General features: G+C 42.7%; 1 pseudogene; it reads right to left on the bottom strand.

Annotated features, from left to right (window-relative positions):
- Nucleotides 1-238: 238 nt before the first annotated feature.
- On the bottom strand, nt 239-9351 carry LOC123050640 (probable LRR receptor-like serine/threonine-protein kinase At1g51810; annotated as a pseudogene).
- Nucleotides 9352-23174: the final 13823 nt, after the last annotated feature.

Genomic DNA, 23174 nt, shown 5'->3' with positions numbered 1-23174 from the left:
AATGCGTGGGTAACGGTTATCACGAGTTCTCACATGAAGAAGATGCTTCATGTTTGACAATTACTCTAACTAATTAGCAGAGTTTGCACAAAAATAGAACAAAATGAAAACACCACAGATGTGCCAGAAGCATAAAATGACTCGGTTGCGGTTTACGAACAACAAATAATGACACATTTGAGCATATTACCAAAATTTCACTAACCAGATGCAACAATAACTCAGTAGGAGTTCCCTTTCACCGTCCAGATAAAGGGATTAATTCTGACATCCCATCGGTATAACCAGACTGGAAGGAGTTCTCCTCGTTACTTACTCCAAAAATCGCCAACTGAAATTGCCTTCGAATTTCAGCATCCGTGGAGTTCGTACGACGAGTTGAAGACGAATCAGGCTGCTTTTCGCTTGAAACCGCTGGCAACCACTCTTTGAGCCTTGAAACAACCTCGGTCATGGTCGGCCTGTCGATGGCTGCGTTTTCGACGCAGCTCATAGCAAGGTCTACCACACTCTGGAGTGAACTAGCATTGTACTGATCCAACAACCTCTTGTCCACGATGTCATGAATATTGCCCATGGCAATCTTATGGCGTACCCAGTTTGGTAGATGAAAGGTTTGAGGCTCCATCAATACTGGGGGCTGGCCAGTGATGATCTCCAAGAGCACGATGCCGAAACTGTAAACATCTGTCTTGACCGTGAGTTGAAAAGTTGCATGGTACTCGGGGTCGAGGTAGCCAAGAGTGCCAGCAGCAACAGTAGATATGTGCGTGTGAGCATCATTAAAAGCTCGTGAAAGACCAAAATCAGATATTATCCCCACCAGATTCTTGTCCAGAAGGATATTGGGGGTCTTGACATCTCTGTGAACTATTGAAGGGGTGCATGACTCGTGTAGATACTCCAGCCCTATAGTTTATTATAGTTCATACTTCGTCAAAACATACATACATACATACATACAAGACAAAAGTTAATACATAATTCAAATATGGACCTTGTGCAGCATCAAGTGCAATATGAAGCCGTTGTTCCCAATTCAAACTATAGTCATCTCCTGCATCAAGATATACATGATTAACATAAGTGCCTTGATACATGCACGGCACATAAATATATGTTCTTTTTAGTACTACTACTACCATTGTTATTATTACTACTACTTCTACCACGACTACTGCCACTACTACTACCACTATTATTATTATTATTATTTTCAACATGTTGGAACATATTTAAGCTCACAAATTATGCACAATGCCTTAATGGTTGAGCATAGCACGAATTGATGTATTAAGATTTGAAACCTGCATAAACTTGGGATTTGATATTCGAGAGGGGACCAGTGCTTTTCCTTCTCTTTACCAGAGTATTTTTCATATCCAAATCAAATTGAGAAGAGAACCAACTATTTTTTTTTTCAGGAGTTATTTTCTTTCTTAGTGGCTTTCAAAGATGGTTAGAGTTCCATTGTATCATGGTTATGACTCTAGGAATGTAATTGTGCTTTCCTCGGTTTGTTAGCCACATATCTATCTATGAACAATTAATTGAACATCCCTGGGTTATTCATGTGCAGTTAGGGAGGCCTTACTTCTTACTCCATCATCTATACAGGGTAAATTAGGTCCACCAACTCAAATTCATTAAATCAAAGTAGCAATAACAGTCTAGAAAACCAACCACAACTGTAGTAGGAAATATTGCTACCGTAGGATGTCAAAAGGCGGACTAGTTTGATTTTAGAGTTCCTTTTTGTACTTGTGGCTAGGTCGTGCGATTTTTATATTATGATGTGAAATACCATATATTCATATAGTTTCGGAAGTTCTTGTGTCCCAAGGGTTAACTAGAGCTATTGGGGTCAGTGTATCTTCTTAGTTATTTGTTTCATCAGAATTAAAACCCTGAATTTGTCAACATGCATTTTATATTTTAATGATTAAGATTTAAATTTATTGAATTAAGGCACAAGCAGTCTATGTACAAATTAAAATACAACTTAGCAAGTCAACTATTCTTAATATAAACATTATTTAAAGGATAAAAAATTAATATAAAAACCTCCTCTTATGAGTTGTTGAAGATTCCCTCTCTGCATGAAGTCATAAATGAGAGCTAGGCACTTCTTGTTTTGACAATATCCTTTCAAATTCACAAGATTCTTGTGGTGAACTTTGGACAAGGTTTGTACCTGTAGGAACACATATTGTTACCAAACATACAAGAGCAGACGCCAATTGCATTTGTTTAATATGGACTACGTAAAGGTTTTATTTATCTTCCAGGCTTATTGTATACTTCCTATTGAAGAAATAATGATTTGGCCTTGTTGGTTTCATGTTATACCTCAGGGAGGAAGTCCGTTGACTCGGTTATTGATGTTTCCATCAGCACCTTAACCGCTACTTCATCACCATTTTCCAACATGCCATGATAAACAATACCAAAACCTCCTTTTCCAATGATTGACTGGAAATCATTTGTTATGAGCTTTAGCTCCGCGTACATGAACCGTCTGATGTCAACATGTAGGGAAGTTTCCTCTTCATACATAGCATAATCCTCATGGTCTGATTTCCCTGCATTGCCAACAAATTGCGTTTTACATCAAAGTTTAGGTATGAACCTATTGTCTCATGTCTACCTATTTTTATTGCACCAATAAAAGGGAATTTTAGAGCGTAACAATTATATTTTACCTTTCCAACATAATTTCCGGATTATGCACATCAATGCTAGAAGGGATACCAGTGCAACAGGAACTGTTACTGCGATGAGCATTATATGTATGGAGTTCTTCTTATTTGAACAGTACGTATCTCTGACTTCTGAGCATACGGGATTGCCTTCTAATCTAGTAACACAAATGCACAACATATCTATAAATCAGTTGAAAAGATATTAGCTACAACAGCTCTACAAAATTATGATTGTAACATACCTCCGTTTTCTAACACAATTAACTTTCTAATAGTTATTATAAGAGTAAAATGCATCAGAGGTACTAAAACTTTTCTGGGGGTGTCAACTAGGTCCTAGTTTTATGAAAATACATATCTGAGTCCTAGAAGTGGATAGTTCACCGCACGTCCTACCCAGACATACATGTTCAGAAGACATACGTCTACCAGGCCTATAAAAGGATAAAACGAGCCATAAGACGAGCGCGACCAGGCCTGCAAGGAACACGGTGACGACCAGATCGAGTGACCACGAGGAAGCGGAGCACGGCGCCACGGCCATCTGCCTGGCACGTGGACTGCCGATGACCCCTCTGCTCGCCGGTCGTGCTCATCCCGGTGCTCACCGTAGCAGTAGCTCTGCACGGTGCGCGTACGTTATGTGGTGTAGCAGCAGTTGTTTTCTCGACACGTGCGCCATCACCATGGCCTGCTTTGCATAGAGGTAATCAGAGGAAGAGTGTACAGGACTACTTTCACATCGACTCTTCGCGCGTTGGCTTTCTTAGTGGGGAAAGAATCCAAGACAACAAGCACCAACATGCACATGTTGGTGCTCTTCTAAATTAGAGAACTACTCCCACCATTCCTAAATATAAGTATTTTCAGAGATTCCAATATAATTACATACGGAGCAAAATGAGTTAATCTACACTCTAAAATATGACTATATACATTTGTATGTAGTTCGCATTGAAATCTCTAAAAATATATATTTAGGAATAGAGGTAGTACTATATTTGAAGATGTGATGTTGGAGGGACTTTTTAATAATGTCGATGTGGCATCGGTCAACACGTCACGTAGCCAAGTCAGACCTGGTTAGGACCTGCGGTGAACTACTTCTCTACTTTTAGAACTCATGTATGTATTTTCAAATAACTAGGACCCAGCTGACACACCACTATATTTTTGGACCTCTGGTGCATTTTACTCTTATTGCAAAGATCCCTAACCTCCAAATCAAAAGGCTACATGATTTTCAAATCGCACCCCATTATGAATAGGTCCTTACCTGCTTCTCATGTTGAACGCCTACTAATGATAAAGTATTTATAGTTACTAGACTAGATGCTAGTATACGTAACCGAGGTTATGTCTGGATCAATACAATGAACTGCAAAAGTGTGGCTATTTCGTGGCACCCTAGACGTCGCATCTGACAAGAGTTTATGCATATGGCTGGTTGAGCTGTATAAGTGTGGTGCGGCACAAGTAAAAAGTCAACTTACACAGCTCTTTGTTTGGCAAGGCGTGGCATAGGAACAGAATGTGTTTCCACCAAATAATATATATAATGTTTGCAATTGTTATTGCTAAATGCCCAATTATTTTGGTGACAATGAACCTTGGGTTGAGCCTATTAGTGTGATTTTAGTTTGATCAGAAAAGAAATATATCCAGAAATTGCGCAATAGAGCATGTCAAACCTTAAATCAAGCAAGCCAGCCTGAAATCTTTGAAGAATAGAGTAAGGGATTGGCCCAACGAGCTGGTTGTTTGACAAGTTTCTGCAAAATAATAGTTAAAATTATTCATCTGAAATCTGTATCTTGGACCAAAGATGTAAATCATACTTACAGAATTTTGAGTGACTTTAGTTGATAGTCAGGAATAGCTCCTGTCAAATTGTTGTGCGATAAATCCCTATATATGTTTTGTGCACATGGTCAAAATTATGACAATATATCCTCATTAAGTGTCTAGCATATCATTACAATGTGGTAAGCACTACTTACAGGTTTTCCAGTGATACCATGTTCATAAATGATACAGCTACCCCACCTTCCAATCCACTCGTAGACAGATTTCTGCAAAATCAACTCATGTTACTACAAGTCCTATTAATCTAGTGATTTCATCTAGCTGACATATATTTTCAGGATTATGTAAACATATTTCTGTAGTCAATGTTTGCACCGAATTACATGTGTTTTAATTTTAACTAAATTATTCGTGTTATCAAGATCTTAGCCGGTAAGAGATGTGACCAAGTGTCTCTGTCGTGCATATTTATATAGAATAGTACATATTTGGAGCAACACTTAATTGAAGAGGAGGATTTTGTGGAGCATTAAACTTGTTCACTTCAAATGTTAAAAAGATTAAACCGCAATACTTATGTATATGGTATTATGTTCTTACACTGAAACAATCCTTGGATTCTGGTTGCTCTTTGAGTAGTCGCAAGTCAAACCTTCCCAAGAATATTCTCTTGGGGAGCATGGATCTCCATTCCAGTTTTTCCGTGTCAAATTGTAGTGCTTCTTGATTTCTTTCATGTAATTGACTACAACAGGAAAAATACAACATAGAAAAATATGAACCGGAATCAAAAGTCTGTATATATTAGTCATGGGGCTTATATGTATTAGAAAGATGTAAACTTTAAATTAAGTAATTGTGATATATAGGAGCATCCCGCCCAAGTTCCAGATTTGATTACCAAAGAAAGGGTTTGTATTTTTTAAGGTTTCGATGGGCTTGGGTGTCTCAATATGTATGCAATTGAAAAAAGTAGACTAGAAGTTACCCTAACTTCTCACATCACCCCCTTTACCTTAGTCGAAGCATTTCCAATACAATAATACTACACCTACGTAAATAACTACGTAATGTTACGTAAACTTCCTAATCTAACCTTCTCCCCCCCCCCCCCCCCCCCCTATTTTAATGGGGGTGCCCCCCTCCCCCCCCCCCATCTTCCTCTCCCAATCTCCAATCCTAACTTGCCACGTTTATTGTTACGTACAACACATAAAAACTAGTACGTAGATGTAGCATTGCTCTTCCCAATAGCCCAAGCCGCGGGTCATAAATAACAAGTTGAAAAGGTTATTTCAAATGAGCGGCCACGCGGTGCAGGCGGTTGGTCCCTAGATGGCGCCGCCTCTCCTGCTCCACCCGCTCTCCTGTGGTGGCTGGCTTGTTGTTGCTGCACTGGCCGGTGCCTCCCTCCTTCGACGGTAGTGTTTCTCGGCTTCCCTCCCTGAGCTGGTGACCTTCTTCGCCGTCTCCGGTCTGCCCCTGCTTCGGCGGTCTTCGGGGGTCTTTGTTCATGGGTCGGGGCTAAATCCCTGTGAGCCGACGATCGGCGCTGTCAACGATGAAGCCCGAGGGCGCCGCTACCTCTATGGAGGAGTTGGCATGACCCTGACTGGACTTCTTCCGGGAGCAGCAGGGGAAAACCTAGGTTCGGCTTGGCGGTACCAGGCAACGGCGGCGTCGTAGCATCGTTCCCTTCTTAAAGGCACTTCTTCGGCTGCACAGGTGTTCCTAAAGCGGCAGTTGGAGATGGTGGCGATGTGTTGCTCTAGCATGGTCTACCTCACAGGATGCGGACCTCCTGTGTACAATGTACGCCGGCGTTGACGCTTCCCTGACAAAAACTAGACTAGTCGACTCTCTAGGCACATGGGTGCGAGGTACGTTCACCTGGACTATCCTGAAGTTGTGGTCATCTGGCAACGGCTGTGATGCGGCCATGTTGCTCCGAGTCTCAGTGCCTCGCCATTCTTGGCTGGAGGTCAGGCTGGGTGAAGCCTTTCATCGTTTCGGTATGTGTGTGTGCGCGTGCGCATGCATGCGTGTGTCTATGCGTCCCTCCTAGAGGTTGTACCCTAATGTCTTCCTATTCAATGAAAAGAAACGCAAAATATATTTCAGATGCAAGTATTTATATTTCATATAATGGAATAAATTCTAGGAATTCATTGCTCTGCTATGGTCTTAGCCATGGCTCATTGGCAACTGACCTTTGGAAGATGGCTTACTCAGGATTTGAGTATACTAGTGAACTAACCGGTTGGCGAACTTCTTTCTATAATGAGGATACTAATAATGCCAAATGGAGTTGAGAATCTCCGGGGCTCTACCGCTCTACACAGTGATATCCCGGTCATTAACATTTCTTTGTAAGCGCATGAAGCTCGAGGTGCTATTCAACCAACTGAATAAATTGCATCATGATCATGTGAACTTCTCATATAGTACATGAAAATGCGTAATGCACATGCAGTATATACACCAGCTTACCATCTTCCGAGTCAGTAGTCAGGTTGTCCATCCGAACACACCTCCTGCGCGTTGATGAGCGGTGGGAGTGTTGAGTTGTGTGTCTTGTTTAAGCTGAAGGAGGCATTAGGATTGTGCAAGAACCTTCCGTTCTGGTGCACGCTGTCCACCTGGAATCGTGACGGGGAAAAGTCTGAGAATAGTAATTCGCCAGCGCTGTAAATGTTGAACCTCCTATCCGGGTTGCTCCCGTTGATCTCGGCAAAGTGAAAGACTGGCAAAAGTTGCTGGTTCGTGAGGTCTTCATTGCGACGTGATTCACTTATGCTAAAGCCTGAGTAGTTCGATTCTTTGCTCCAGGCAGTCTGCATGATGGCCGATGGTACATTGAAGAAGTCGTTGCCGGGAAGGCTCTCCACTATATTTGTAGTGTTCAACATTATCCAGGGGTAGGGCAAGATCCGTGTGACCCAGAAGCGGTCATATTTATCCGTTGGATATCTTCATCGCACAGAAAGACAAAGGAAAAGATATATTAATGGCATTTAGATTTACTACTAATAGTTTTTTAATAGAATTAGGAAACAAACGATCAAACACTTTAAATGCATTAAGCTAGCTAAGCAAACTTGAATATAAAACCATTGACAGGCACAACTCATAACTATTCCAAAACTATGGATGGCAGCCTCGTCTCACCTTGTGAGAACGTTAGGGACGTTGCCAAATCTGTTCCGTCCATAGAGGTTGATTGATACAGAAGTATTGACAAAGGGATACATCGTATCTTGTAGTGGCCTCAGCTCCAAAGAAGATATGAAGGGAATCCCTGAACCAAAATTTATCAGGCAGATGGATATGGAGTTGCTTGGAGCAATGGTGAGCACCTCCTTCCATTTAGTGACTGATGGATTCCAATTTGTCAAGTTCACCGTATCCCAGAAATTGACGCCGATATGGAGCCCAAACAGAAACAACGACCCGTCCCCAGTCTTGTTCAACCCATCGTAGTTGCCGTAAGTAAACATGGCCCTCAATAGATACTTCTTACCGATGGTAGATGGCAGTGTATAGCAATTTCTTGAGCCTCTTGGGAAGCTTCTCAGGGATTTTTGTTGCTCATTTGTGGCATCAGCCATAAACTCTTGAGACATCCGTCTTCTCACACCGCCCTCGACAAATCCACTGTCAGGATCAAACCGTAGTCCTGTGGTGCTGTCATTGTAGGAACTGCTGTTTCTCAATCCACAGTCGATGCTTATGAACCCTGTACAATGGAGAATATGTATCAATTTCATGTGTTCCAATTTATAACGGTTTGGGATTAATGCAAAGATCATTAGTTGTGCGACTGCATACTCTAAAGCTGATAATGTACAAATGTTGAGATTTCTGTAAAGCAAGATTTCTTTATTGTTGAAAGGTTTTAGACTTAGTAGAACCAAACCAAGTACATGACGTGTGGTTTCAGTACAACTAGGTGCGAGGAGGAGGTTAGCCTTGATGGGCAAGTGGTGCCTCGGAAGGACACCTTTCAATATTTGGGGTGAATGCTGTAGAAGCATGGGGGTATTGATGAAGATGTGAACCATTGAATCAAAGCAGTATGGATGAAGTGGCGCCAACCTTCTGGAATTCTCTATGACAAGAGAGTAACACAAAAGCTAAAAGGCAAGTTCTGTATTACGGCGATTCGAGCCGCAATGTTGTATGGCGCCGAGTGCTGGTCAACTAAAAGGCGACATGTTCAACAGTTAGGTTTGGCGGAGATGCACATGTTGAGATAGATGTGTGGCCGTATGAGGAAGGATCGAGTTCGGAATGATGATATACGAGATACAGTTGGGGTAGCCCCAACTGAAAAGAAGCTTGTCCAACTTCGTCTGAGATGGTTTAGGCATATTCACCGCAGGCATCCAGAAGCTCCTGTGCATAGCGGACGGCTAAATCGTGCAGATAATATCAAGAGAGGTCGGCTAGACCGAATTTGATATGGGATGAGTCCATAAAGAGAGATCTGAAGAACTGGAGTATTATCAAAGAACTAGCCATGGACAGCGAACATGAGTTGGTCGCGAGATCTTATGGGTTTTACGTCTAACCAGCCTATTTGGAACTAAAAGCTTTGTTGTTGTTGCTGTTGTTGTTGTTGTAAGATTTCAAGTTGCATGCTGAAGTAGACAGAACTGTACTGCATGCAGATGGATCATAGCTTAAAGAACTGTAGGGTCTACAACGGAAAAGCTAGGAGGATATGGCTTGTATTACCAGAAGGAGGCTGGCCGTGAACTTGAATCATCATGACCAGGTTGAGCAGCAACGCCGAGATCCATGTCAGTTTTGTACTTGGCGAGCAAATGAAGTTGATCACCATGGTTACAAGCAAGAAGCGCCGTAGATGCTACAAGTGACTTGTGGAGTTATATAGCAGAGCAAAATTAATTGGAACAGTTTAGTGCTTGCTTCCCATGACTTGGCCTCGATCGGCGCATGCGGTCAACAGTGTGAAGAAAACAAAAGTTTTGTGCATCTGTAGGTGACCTTTGCTTCAAACAAATGCAACTTGCATAAATCTAGCTAGATATAATAGAGGTAGTGCGCTTTGCCGTGGAATTTTGTTTGAAGCACACGTCGATCGATCTTTCGTCGAACCAGTCTGCTATGCTAGGTTAAAGGACTAACAAAGTAGAGTTGGAAGTCTAAAATAAAAGAAAAACTTGCAAGATCAAAGCCCACGATGCTAGTGTAATCACAGAAAGCAACTGCTAGCTCCTCGTGATGGCGTGGTGCTGCTGGGGATGTCGCGGCGAACATACGCGGGAGACGTTAAGCCAAAGATCGTTTCTTAATCGGCAAAAAGTGGCCGTCAAGTTGAACCCACGTGGTTAAGAAGCCCGTGCATCCAGAATACACGTGTTAGATAATTCGCATCCCCTACAATCACAAACCGAATCAAAACACGTGTTAGATAATTGACCTACTATGGATAGTCTTACTCACGCTATAAGTAACATCACACATATCAAAACAAGATAAGTCTACAACCTAATAAATATAATGTTGTATGACATCTCACATATGTTACTTCACACAATAGAGATGGTAACATAGACTAATAGCATATGCATGTTACTACTCTAAGTTACTCCTTACTATGGGTAGTTTGTGCCTTAGGTTGCGGATGTTGTGGAAACAGAGGGACACTGCCAGGTTGTGCTGCCTTATTGGGCCGGCTCATGGTGCCGGAATAGCGCAACGTCCGACGATTCGTTTACACAGAGGCTTCCCTCAACATGGACGCCGTTTTTGGGCTACATATTGTTTGTCCGGGAGGTTGGCCAGCGTGGCAGCGTGGTTGGCGAGGTGGGGTCGAGCTCCTGTCGGCGGCAACAGCGGCGATGACAGGCTGGCACGGGCATCCCTTAAACCCCTCCAGTTGCGTGTGTGTTGAGCGGTGCCGGGGATCATGCGCTGATTTGCTTGGTCAGCTCTCTGGCGTCGTCCCCTGGAAAAAAAGCTCTATGTCGTCGTAAACCAAAATCTATTTTTGTGTGGAGTCCCTCCTCGGTACGACCCCCTCCCCCTAAAACATATAATGGGTAGTATGGTCATTCCGCACGGCGTATAGCATACCCGCCCGCCGTTGTACACCCGCTAGCCCGCGTACGCCATACCCCATTGCTGTATGCCCGCCCGCGTTGATGTACACCCGCGACGGTACGTGTGAAAAAAATAGCCCGGTGTGTGCCTTGCAGCCACCCCCGTCGAAACCCTATCGGCGATAGTTGTTCTAGTCGCCGCATTCCTCTTTGGCAGTCGTCGTCGCCCTACACGTCGCCCTGGTCGCCGCCCAAACAACACGCCACGCGTGCCCCTGTCGCCGCCCACAGGAGAAACCCTAGTTGCGATCATCATTGCAGCCGCCGCATTCCTTTGTCGTCGCCGTGATCGCCTCCCACCCCTTAATCCTAAAGGTGGCATTCTGCGGGCAACGTAAACGAAGAGGTTGGTTTGCAAATTTTACATTAGGTTACTCATTGAAACGAGATGAAATTATTTTTTGTATTGACTTACTAAGTAGGTGTTAGTTTAATTCATAAATTTGTGTGATGTACTGTTAAGCAAATTCATTTTGCACATAATTTAATTATGCAATACTCTAATTGATGAACTGATTATTTTTGCGATGATGCTGTATGGTGTCCGGATTGATCTTAGAATTTATTTAAACGTGTATAGATGGACGAGGAGACCGATTATGACGGCGATGATTACGGCGACAAGAATGGATCCTTCTCATTGAATATGGATCAACCTGTTCAAGAGAACTATATGAGTTTGAATGAATCTTACAGTGGCAATATAAGTATGGTGAACTCTGATAAAAAACATGAAATCAACACCTTTCACATCTTCATTGGAAAAAAATTGACTTAAGCTAATATGAAAATCAGTCGACTGTTAAACAGACCAATCCCATGTTTGGTGCAGCAGTGATTGATAAAGTGCAAAAGTTATCTAGAAAAGCTAGAAAAATATTTAAGCTCGCTTTGAAAAAGTCTGCTTCTTGCGTTCTGAAAAATGAATACTTTTTAGTTTAAGAACAATAACCACATGCCAAGGCGAAAGAGTCCACACGCACATCAAATTTGACTCACGGAGTCACGAACGGTCGTAATTTTTGACTCAGTAACATCTCTTTAGTACGCCCTTGTTGTCTCCACATGAATCTATGACTCAATGTGATCGGAAGTTGATCGGAGAAGACAGGAAATGGCGACAGAGAAGGTGTTGAGCGACGACAACCTGCTGGACGAGATCCTCCTCCGGCTCGACCTCCCCACCTGCCTCGTCCGCGCCTCCCTCGCCTGCTCCCGCTGGCTCTGCACCGTCTCCCGGCCGGCCTTCCTCCGCCGCTTCCGCAGGCTCCACGCGCCCCGTCTCCTCGGCTTCTACGTCGTCGGCGACGGCGTCCCGCGCCAAGACTTCGTGCCGGTCCCCAGCCCTCCTGAGCTGGCCGCCGTCCTCCGCCGCGCCAGCTTCGGCCTCTACACATGTTGGGACAAACCCACCGGTCACATACACCAAACCGCCCTCCGGCGACAAACGCCGGACGAAGGTAGAAGAAGATGAACAGAATTTTCCGGCGACGAACGCCTCGGCCGCCGAACGGTTTGTATGTTGATTTCTATTCAACTCAACTACTCAAACACTCATACATGAAGGTACACACGCACACACGTAGCACAACGAAAGAACTCTCACATCGACCGTGCGCATACCACGGTCCCGACAGAGACTGCATCTTCCTTAAGCCCCTCCCCCTTGGCTCGGCACATACCGTCCCGTGGCGCGGCAACATACCGGCGCGCTTGATCAGTACATGGGAGGGGCTTTTATACCCGGCTGCACACACACGACCCGGCTGTCACACCGGCCACTACCTAGTCCAACCATACACACGCACTAACCTAGCTACATGCACGGCCAAAACCACCCCTTGCGTTAGGCTCTCAACGTTATCCAGCCGAGATCCATGCACTAACTAACCTGCCAACTACGCATGCACTAGCTAATCTGGCCGGCACACTCGCCAACGGCCCCTGCCCACGCGCTGGACTGAGTGCACACACACCCACACGCGACATACACAGATGACCACGGTGAAACGTGGTTTATTCCTAACAACGCCTACCCCGATTTCTCGTTCACCATCGACGACTGCCGCAACGGCCGCCTCCTCGTCGACGGCTACAGCATCGGCGGCACTCAGGTGGTCAGCCCGCTGCTGGATCGGCAGCATCACCTGGCGCCGGCCCTAGTCCTCCCGCCTCCACTACCGGCCAGACTCGACGGGGTCTCACACGGCTACACCTTCCTCCCGGAGGACGGCGGCGACGGCGCGTCCTACCACCGCGTGGATCTGGAGCACCACGTCCGGCAGGTCTCGGCGCAGGTGTCGACACTTGGATCCGGCGCCTGGACGGTTCCAGAGCGCCAAAGCGGAGCTCCCGGAGCCGCCGGACAGAATCCTTTTATGTATCCTTGCATAAAAACATCTTCTGAATTAAAATTTCGAGTTGCACAAGTGAGCTTGTTCTTTAACAGGTTAAGACGCCACAACTTCTGCAACTGCTAGCAGGGCAATTATTCCCGTATCTAGTTCACTCAAGGAATAAATGTCAGTTGATAACTTTGTAAATATTCTTCATTAGCAAGGAGTCATTCTGCGCCTCCACCTGTTAAAGAACAAGCTCGCCGGCGGCAACATTCGACCGCACATCTCAGCGGAAAGAGAATTCAGAGATCGCCGGCGGCTAACGATGCGCGTGTGGTGGAATCATGCCGCTGATATTATGGCTTGGCGACAGATTGATAAAGTTGGGCAAGCCACCATTACAAGATGATATCTAACTTGAGAAGCTATCGTTGACTCGTTGTTCAAGCCATCGTTCACTCGTTGTTCAACAGGGCGAGGCTTCATGATTACTGCGGCAATGCCAGAGAACCAGAGAAGAGTTAAGCCTAGCTTCAGTATGGCTCCATAACTGTAAAATTTAGTGCAGTTCACTTGTGATAATGATCTTTTTCTGTATTCTTACATAAAAATATCTGAATTAGAATGACAGGTGTTTATCATTCGAATTAAAAGTTTACCTATCATCTATGTATTAGTAATGCATTCTTTTTTATTGAGATTTATAGTAACTTATGCGTCCTCTTTTTGTTCAGTACATATACTCCATCACACTACTTGTTGGAATATTATGTTTCTCATGTTTGCATTTTTTTTCTGTTGCTTTCCAATGGTATCAACTGCGATGCTTATTATACTGCTTAATTATAATGTTACTTCGTCATTCACTAATTTTTTTTTTAGAATTATCACGTATTCATTTATGGACTGACTAAATGCACAACTTCTTATAGCTGAGAGTGGGAACTAAGCTTAGTACAAGGGCCTAAATTGTTTTTTGCAGTTTTTTCATATATAAAATAAAAATAAATTTCAGACTTCCTTTGGGGATTCTATTATCTTCTATATTTTGTTAAGGCTTGTTGGTTGCTACTCCATGTCATGAAACTCTATTTTTATTGAAGTTTGTTGAATTTGATGTCAACTTCAATGATGGTAGATTCTGTTCCTATACTACTGTATTCACCAGTTACTGTCAATGGTTGGATATACTTTAAGAAATGGTGATACTTGATTACAAACATGTAATGTTTTTCCTCATAATTTAATATACAACATTTACTCACAATTCTTCTCGTACATTTGATCACTCTAGCTTGTTAAATACCCTCTCAACACGCTTTAAAAAAATACCCTCTCAAATCTAATGGCATACATTATATCAGTGGCCATCTTTTCTTATACTAGAACCAATAAGCCAAATAACACAATATTTATATTCTATACAATAACTATATTTGGAAGCGATCAACCAAGTCGCTCTCTCGCCCTAGAGATGCTAATAGGGTCGCACATAATTTGGCAAGGCATGTTTATGATTCAAAGATTGTAATTAACTGGGACAGTGATCCACCTAGTGTTATTCTCTCCGACATTATCTTTGATGTAACGGTGATTTTAAATTAATAAAGTACGCCCTAGGACATTTGTGGAAAACTGTCATGCGTGCGCATCGATGATGGATTTGCAATCCCTCATGTATCTAGTTCTTGTCATGGGTCTGCCCCAGGCCCGCCCAACCTAAACTAGGCCCAACCATTCATGATGGAACAAACTGTCATAGACCGACAGAACGTTGGATTTTCAATCGACCAATTGGAGTGATGTGACTGCCTACATGGACATTATTTTTCATCATAGAAATCGTCATGGATTTAGGCATAATTTAAATTTAGTCCAGCCCATATCTACCGCACCAATTTTGAGCCAGCACATTTTTTAGCATAATACATTATACAAATCATAATGCCAACTTTGGCCCAAGACAAAGTATTTCCACAGATATTCAATATGCTGCCATCCATTGGTATCTACACCATAGCAGTTTACAAGATCGTCCAATGAAATGATAATTTACAGAATATATTGAAAAAATATATCACACAACAAGGTTAGTAACTGGCACAATCCAATTTACATCAACAGAACATATAAAACTATTAAGGTTGTTATTCAAGTTCTTGTCGTCGGCCCTCCTGATGGTAATTAGCATGTCATGGCGGATCGTGATGGTCAGCACCAAGTAGCCCGCTACCCAATCGTATCTAGCATATTTACAACAACATTAGACATTAGATAGTAGAAATAAGAGAATTAGAACAAACTTAGAAAATAAATTACTTGCTATCCAAAATTCTTAAATCTTACCGTGGCTACAAATGAGAATAATGAAGTGTCTACTTTAAAACAAAAATAAAGATGAGGTTTCTTAAAATTCCAAATAAAAGTGGGTCAAATGAAAATCTAATTAAGTTGACATATAAGTGACAACGTAATAGAACATACATCAGAGAACCCAAGTACCATTACTAAGGAAAACCTTATACACAGAATATTACCAGCAGCGCGGTCTAAAATAAGGTGCTACTGCTATTTAGCTGCAGCGCTTGTTGAAAACAGCGCTACTGCTATAGAAGTAGCAGCAGCGCGCTAGTAGCAAAACGCGCTACCATTAAAAATGCCACAACGTTGCCACCCTATTAGGTATAGTAGTAGCGCCTGTATTGCAGGCGCGCTACTGCTATTGAACTTAGAAGTAGCAGTTTATCATATCCCGCGCTACTGCTAAGTTCAACTTTACCTTCCCCAACCGGCCGCCCCCACTCTCCCTCTCCACTCTCACTCCCCCGCACCCTCCGTCGTCCGCTGCCGCCGCCGTTCACCGACCCCCGTCGTCGCCCGCCGCCGCCGATGCTGCTCCTCCTCCTCCACTGAGGTAATCCCTCCTCCTACCACCTCCTCCTCTCTCCTTCCTCCCTACCGCGCCCTTCCCTCCACCTCCGGCCGCCCCCTCCTCCCTCCTCCCTCCTCCTTCAGCCGCCCCCCTCCTCCCTCCTCCCTCCTCCTCCGACCGCCCCCTCCTCCTCCGGCCGCCCCCTCCTCCGGTCGCCCCCTCCTCCCTCCTCCATACTCCTCCTCCCTCCTCCCTCCTCCCACTCCCTCCTCCCTCCATCTCTCCTAAACCCTAAACTTTTTTTGTATTGTTCTTGTATAATGTAGTTTTTTTACTGTTTTTAGTAAGAAAATTAATTATTTTTATTTATAGTAAGTGCTTAGTTGAACTAGTTGAATTAATAGAACTATTTTATTTTTAGTAAGAAAATTTAGGTATATGAGATTTGATGATCTAATTAAAATTTTACTATAGAACTAGTTTATTTTTAGTAAGAAAATTAATAGAACTAGTTTATTTTTAGTAAGTGCTTAGTTTAACTAGTTGAATTAATAGAACTAGTTGAATTTATGTCATTGTCACTTTATCATCAAAGAATGCTATATGAGATTTGATGATCTAATTAAAATATTACTCGGTGGAATATGCAGGCTTTGTAGAGTCGTGTCTCATTGGAATGATCGTCATCCGAGCTATCTCTACTTCCTCTACACCTGAGTCGGTGAGCTAAAAGTACACTTCCTCCTTCTCCACTCCTCGGTGTTGAATAAAGTAAAACTAGGGTATTTAGTTATGCTTCTTAACCAAATGAAGTGTTCGGGTTATAAGATATATTCAAAAAAAATCAATATTAAACCATTGAAATGCAATGAGCACCAGTTTATGCTCATGTGCGAAGTGTTGATTCATTTCCAAGTGGCTTATGTTTTGCCGGAGTGTTGATTCATTTCCGTTGCGGCAAATTTCAGGCGCTCGATATGTCCTATTTTAGCAAAGGTCATGCCGGATTTTTCCGTGAATTTAAGCATGACTTGTGCTAGAATATGTAGGAAATGTCGAGTGCCCCAGATTTGCTAGTAAGAGAATCAGTCAAAAAATCAGTGAGGGAGAGTCTCCACCATATATGAGAGAAGAAGAATGCCAACTGTTGTCGTGGGGGTCGCTTCTCCTTCTTCTCTTTGTGCTAAACCTTTGTTATGCACTAGGGGAAGAAGGAGTTGCGACCATCATCGACGGTCGAAAAATCGGTGAGGGAGTGCCCACCATATATGAGAGAAGAAGAATGCCGATTGTTGTCGTGGGGGTCGCTTCTCCTTCTTTTCCTTGTGCTAGATATTTGTAACGCACTAGGGAAAGGAGGAGTAGCGACCATCACCGACAGTCGCAATATCAGAGAGGGAGTGCCCACCATATACGTGAGATGAGAGTTTAGGAAGGAAGACTCAACAGACCTAAAGTCAACCCATTGCATATTGAGTAATAGTGATTTATGTGTTGAGTTTCCTGCTTTTTGCCTTCGATCGATTCTCAATTAATGTTTCAACTATGAACATAGGAAATGTCTGACGACCAAAAGGATTTCGGTATGTGCGAATACTGCGAAGACGAGCGCGGCCTGTGCGACAGAAGTTTCCTAGTTGATGGTAGGTGCTTCAGCATCAAGCTGGATGAGACCTTCCAAGTGGATACACACAACGACAAGTCTTTTTTCGTAATTAAGCATGACTTATGCTTCATTTGCTTCAACTTATAATTTTAATTTTTTACTATTCTACTAGCGTATCCCCTGCCATGCAAGAATTTTTGTCTTGGGTAAGATTAGTTCCAGTCCTATGAAAACTATGGAGGTAAAGAGAGTTCACTTGAAGACCGAACATGGTTATACTTTCGACGCAAAATTATACAATGCATACACCTACACCTATTTTGGATGCAAAACTTGGAGAGCACTATGCAAGGCTTATGCATTTGAGCCTGATATGCTTATCACCTTTGATATTCGTCCGGAAGATGATATTGAAGGTAATATCGACATCTGGGTCGATGTGCCGATGCCTCCAGTTCAACCATTATGTGAGTTTCTCAACCATATTTATGTCTTCGATATTGTTTATTCAAAAATAGTTGACAACGAATTTCTATTGACAGCTTATTTCCATTCCAGCAAACATGTCCGATGCTCGGTAGACATGACCGTCCATTGTCCCGGGGCTGAACTAAACTGCGAGTAGATAAGTCATTATGTTTCATGGCTTGAGGATCCTGATGCTGTCAAGACAAATTATTTTCCTGGACTTGAAAATCTTAGTACTCAAAACGTGCGACCAATAGTGTTCGTATTGAACTACGGTCACATCTATTTAGGAAAGATGGTAAGATTTTTACTATTTGTCCTCAGTGCATCTTTTGCATACATTATTTTTTAAGTTAAACTTCATTGCTAAGTATGTTAATATACCATGTTCTTCAACAGGGACTCCCGGTGATAGTTGTGTGTCATTGGATCGAGACTAAAGGTCGCATGTCCATGGTTAGCTTACGGCCAAGACATCCTACATTGCACTTTAGTGCATTCAAGATTTCTAAAAGCGAGCAAGTCTTAATAGTCAAAGACTGGAGCAAAATTTGGAAGGATCACAGAGAACTACTAGGGGGCAGCAATCAGAAGCGCAGCCCACAATTAGGAGACATGTTTATCTGCATGCTCCAATATGATGAAGCAGGAGTGCTACACATGTTTTATGCTATTTTACCTGAGAGAGAGCGGCAGGAGTGATTAGCTAGCTAGAATGAGTTTGAAGATGATGATGTGCTACACTATGACTATGATGATTAAATAGCTAGTGTTTGTGGTAATGACCATGATGATTATTATTAGATAGTGTTGGTGGTAATTAGATAGCTACCGTAGCTAGTGTTGGTGGTGATTAGCTAGCTAGAATGAGTTTGAAGATGATAATGTGCTACACGATGACTATGATGATTAAATAGCTAGTGTTGGTGGTAATGACTATGATGATGATTAAATAGCTTGTGTTGGCGGATTAGATTCAAGTGGAGGCAACATGTGGTGCACATCGAAAGTACTACTAATCCAAACTAGATCAAGTTTGGATTAGTAGTATAGTTTCGAGATGCACCACATGCTGCCTCCACTTGAACCTAATCGACCTTCATTTCACACACTGTTATGGACATAATGATATAACAACCTCATAATTGGTATTGTACCAAAATTTGTATAACGGCGTATAAATACACTAAAAATAAAAAAATGAAAATAAGTATACTAGTAGCGCTGGACAGGAAACACGCTACTACTAGTTATAATAGCAGTAGCGCTGGAAACAACACACGTTGCGGCTATGTGTCTTAGCAGTAGCGTGTGTCGCACACGCTACTACTAAGGAATAGCTGTAGCGTCTTACTAGTAGCGCGGTGACACACGCTACTAGTAGGATTTAAACCCGCGCTACTACTAGGCTTTTCCCTAGTAGTGTACGACTACTAGCTTAGGCAAATGAACTTGACCGGATTGTCTAAACAAATATGAACCTGACTGGCGGTCGCAGCAACAGCATGAGGCCATGATGTCGTGGAAGCCAACAGAAGGGGTGGGATCCACACCAGTATCCAGTGGCGTCTAGGGTACACTGCGGATTGTAGCGAGCCATTGTCATGGACCGGCCACCGCACGGTCGCTCCGCTCCAACAAGGCCAACACCGGGGTTGAGCCGTGCCGGATATGCGCGCGCCCAAGACGCGCATGTCATCACTCGGGCTGCTAACGCCGTCAAACTCGGTAGATCAGTAGCACATGCTATGGATCAACCATTGTCGTGAAGATGGGGCGGAGGGGGGAGGGGTAGCCGGAAAGGTAGACGATGGTGTGTAGGCCTATAGGGGTGATTGTTGCCACTAGAATTGTGACTCGAGGAAGGACGGGAGAGGCCGGGGACGAGAGAGGGCGCAGTTGGGAGGTGGTGATGGGGTGGAGGAAGGACAGACCGTCCGTGCGGTAGGTGTGCTAGGACGGAAAGGAGTGGATCGAGGAGACTGGAGAAGATGATGGGGCGGCGCCAGAGGTAGAATGAGATGAGGCAGGGAGAGGCTTAGGGTTAGATTTCATGCGAGGAATGGATTAGGCGGGCTCCAGCGGACCCAGCGGGCTTTGGGGCTGTATTAAGCCGATTCATGAAGGTTTTTCAAAACGTCGCCCGAAATCCGTCACGTATTAACAGATTTCTTATAGATTCGCGCGGTGGCGGCAGTTTGCCACACAAGCATAGGTTTTGCACGTATGCCACCATAGGAAACCGATTGAATGGCACTATCAACATATCCTCCTACATAGCTTATTGCTTCTAAATCTCGCTTGCTGAATCCCACCACTCTTGTGAAATTAACCGGCATCCTACCAATGACAGCATTGTAGGTGAGGTCCACCCAGTGCAAGATTGTGATCACCGCCAAGGTTGTTGGCATGACGACACTAACTCAGTTCGGGAGATCTGTGGCCTCTCCGGAACATGAGTTTTGCCAAGATCGAGATCGAGCTATGTATGTCACACCTTGGGTTCTTTAAAACAATGACCGACTTCTGACTCTAGCCGATTAATTTAGGCAGCTCAGAGGTGAGCTTGCTCTTTAATAGTTAAGATGCCACATGCGCGCCCAAGACTTTTGCAAGCCGAGCAATGACCTCGAAATGGAGCCTACAAGCACTTCAACGTGTCAAAGAACAAGCACATTGGCAGCAGGATTCCAGAATACATCGCCAACACATCGTTAGTGAAAAGACGACGTGCTTGCGGTATGCGGTGGAATCCCGTCTCTGATCTTTTTGTGGCTCAAATATATATCGGTAAGGTTGGGAAAGGCAGTGACAGAAGTAAACATCTCGTCGGAGAAGCTGGCATTGACTCATTGTTCAGTAGGACGGGCTCCATGATTTCTAGGGCTACGCTAGAGAAGAGGTTGGCGCTCGGAAAGTGGTAAGCCAACATGGGCAAATTATGGCAGCTCAGTGGCTCTCCTCTGGTGAGATGGTGTCGGTGAGGCTAATATGTTTAAGGGCATAAAATACCCAAGCTCATTCACCAAATAGTGATGCTCTAGTGCTAAATTCCTAGACTGTGCTCTAAATCCCTTCGTAGTGTATCCTTTCATTCCAGGAGAAGCATGCACACATTTCTAGTTCATTAGTCAAGCCTTGAGAACATAACTGCCAGACTTGACCAATAAAGAACAAAGAAATTAAAACACCAACAAGGCAACAACTAATTAACGGAATATGGAGGAGATTCAGCCATTGTTTGAGCAACAGAAAGAGAATCATACACTTCAAATGATTTATTTAAGTTAAAGTTAAACTAAATAATAATACCGAAAAAATTGTGTCAAGATACTTATTAGACTTGTGTGCTCTAGAACTATCATTTACGATAGCTAAAGATGCTAGAGACATAACACTTAAACAAACTGTAATGCTATACCTTTTCTTATGCTTTGTAATGTTCTTCAATCTATAGAAAACATTATATTTATGAAGAAATTGTTCTGTTAAGAGACACTAAAAAATTTATGAAGACTAACACAATTTCTACAAACATATTTTAATTAAATTTAGCACATTTATTTTTATAGGACACTATAAAAACAGACATCAGTATTTTAAATATTTAGTACAGAAAGCGAGCCTTGCTCACTTGACTACTAGAGTAGAGGTACAATCCCTTGAGAGGTATATTAGAGTCCTTATGGCCACATATTTGAAGTTGTGTTTATATTGTTTAGGCTTCTTATATGTTTTCCATCGATGGTATATTAAATTTGGAGAGATGATGAGTATTTGTTTAGTGCATTTTTAGGTAAGAAAACAAAGTAAACAAGTTTATTATAAATGTATGAGGAATGTTCATTTATAAATTGTAATACGCCATATACAAAATTGTTTGCCAAATTCCGAATGGAAAAAAGTAATATTTGTATTAGTGGGCAGATTCACAAAGTATGCTCATTTCCTTCCCATGACACACCACTACACAGATGAATATATTGCAAAAGCCTTCATAGACAACATTGTCAAGCTCTATGGCTGTCACAGCCTGATTTTTGGCCCTTTCTTTTTCATTTGTTTTTCTGAGATTTTTGCTTGAGTTTTCTTTTTCCGTGGCTTTGTGGTCGGGAAACTGAAGAAGATGCCCTCTTCTTTATTTCCAGAGTGGCTTGTCATACCCAAATCCTTCCCTAGACCTTGCCATTTTCATCCTAGCCCAACCCCAATATTCTTTTGGCTAGGGAATATTTCTTTTTCAATTAAAGGAATAACCTTGTCTGCCCTAGGTTGTGAAGCAACCTATATTTCTGTCACTCCTAAAATTCCCAAATAATTCTCATAAATTGTTTGGGTCATATCTTTCTCAAATACGAAAAAATATTTCATTGGCCATGTTTCCCATAATGCTCAATTTGTTATTTTCCTATTTTGTCCTGAGTGGCAGATTGTGAAGCAAGCGCCATTTATCTTTGCCCAATTGACCCCAAACTATTTGGACACCTTTTCATGTCCAAATAATTGCCTCATCACAAATTTCAACTTAATTTGCCTAGTAAATATTCCTGAGCAATTTTTCAAAGTTCCTGTCTAAGGGAATTGATTGTGAAGGAAGTACTAGCTAGGTTAATCCAATTGAGTTAAATTTTTGCATGGTCTTTCATTTTATCAAATAAAAGCCCTCCTCAAGATTTGAGCTCATGCAATGCATCCATGTGAGCTGAGCATCAATTCTTTGGTTTTGTCCAAATTTTCAGTTAATGAAGCAAGTATATTTTATGTTGCTCCATTATGTCTGAAATTTTTTTCTAGGCCTTCTCCTATCTATATAAACTATCTCTACAAAATTTGGGATCATTTCCTCTAGCCATTTCCCCTCAGGATTTTCCCAAGATTCTGTCCAGAGAGGTGCCGTATGAAGGAAGTACCATTTTGGCTTGTCCAAATGGCATGAAATGTTTATGGCACTCTCATATGACCAAATAACTCATCTACACAAAAATTCAGCTCAATCCCAATTGATATGTGAGTGCTACTTCATGTTTTGGATTTCTGTCGAGTCTGGTGGTTTCTACAGCAACTACTAGCTAAACCCCTCCTATTGAGCTGAAACCCTGCCATCTTACTCACCTTAGTGAGTGATCAACCCCAGTCAAATCTCAGTCTAACCCTCCCGACCAATCTTCTTCAGAAAGTTACAAACACCTTGTTGTGCACTTGTATTCTTGCTATCTGTGACCACACCAGGGATCACTATGCTTGTTTCTCTCC

The sequence above is a fragment of the Triticum aestivum genome, chromosome 2D, assembly GCF_018294505.1.
Source record: "Triticum aestivum cultivar Chinese Spring chromosome 2D, IWGSC CS RefSeq v2.1, whole genome shotgun sequence".
Taxonomy (NCBI): Eukaryota; Viridiplantae; Streptophyta; class Magnoliopsida; order Poales; family Poaceae; genus Triticum; species Triticum aestivum.
Note: the sequence above shows the minus strand (reverse complement) of the source record. Positions and strands in the feature narration are given on the sequence as shown.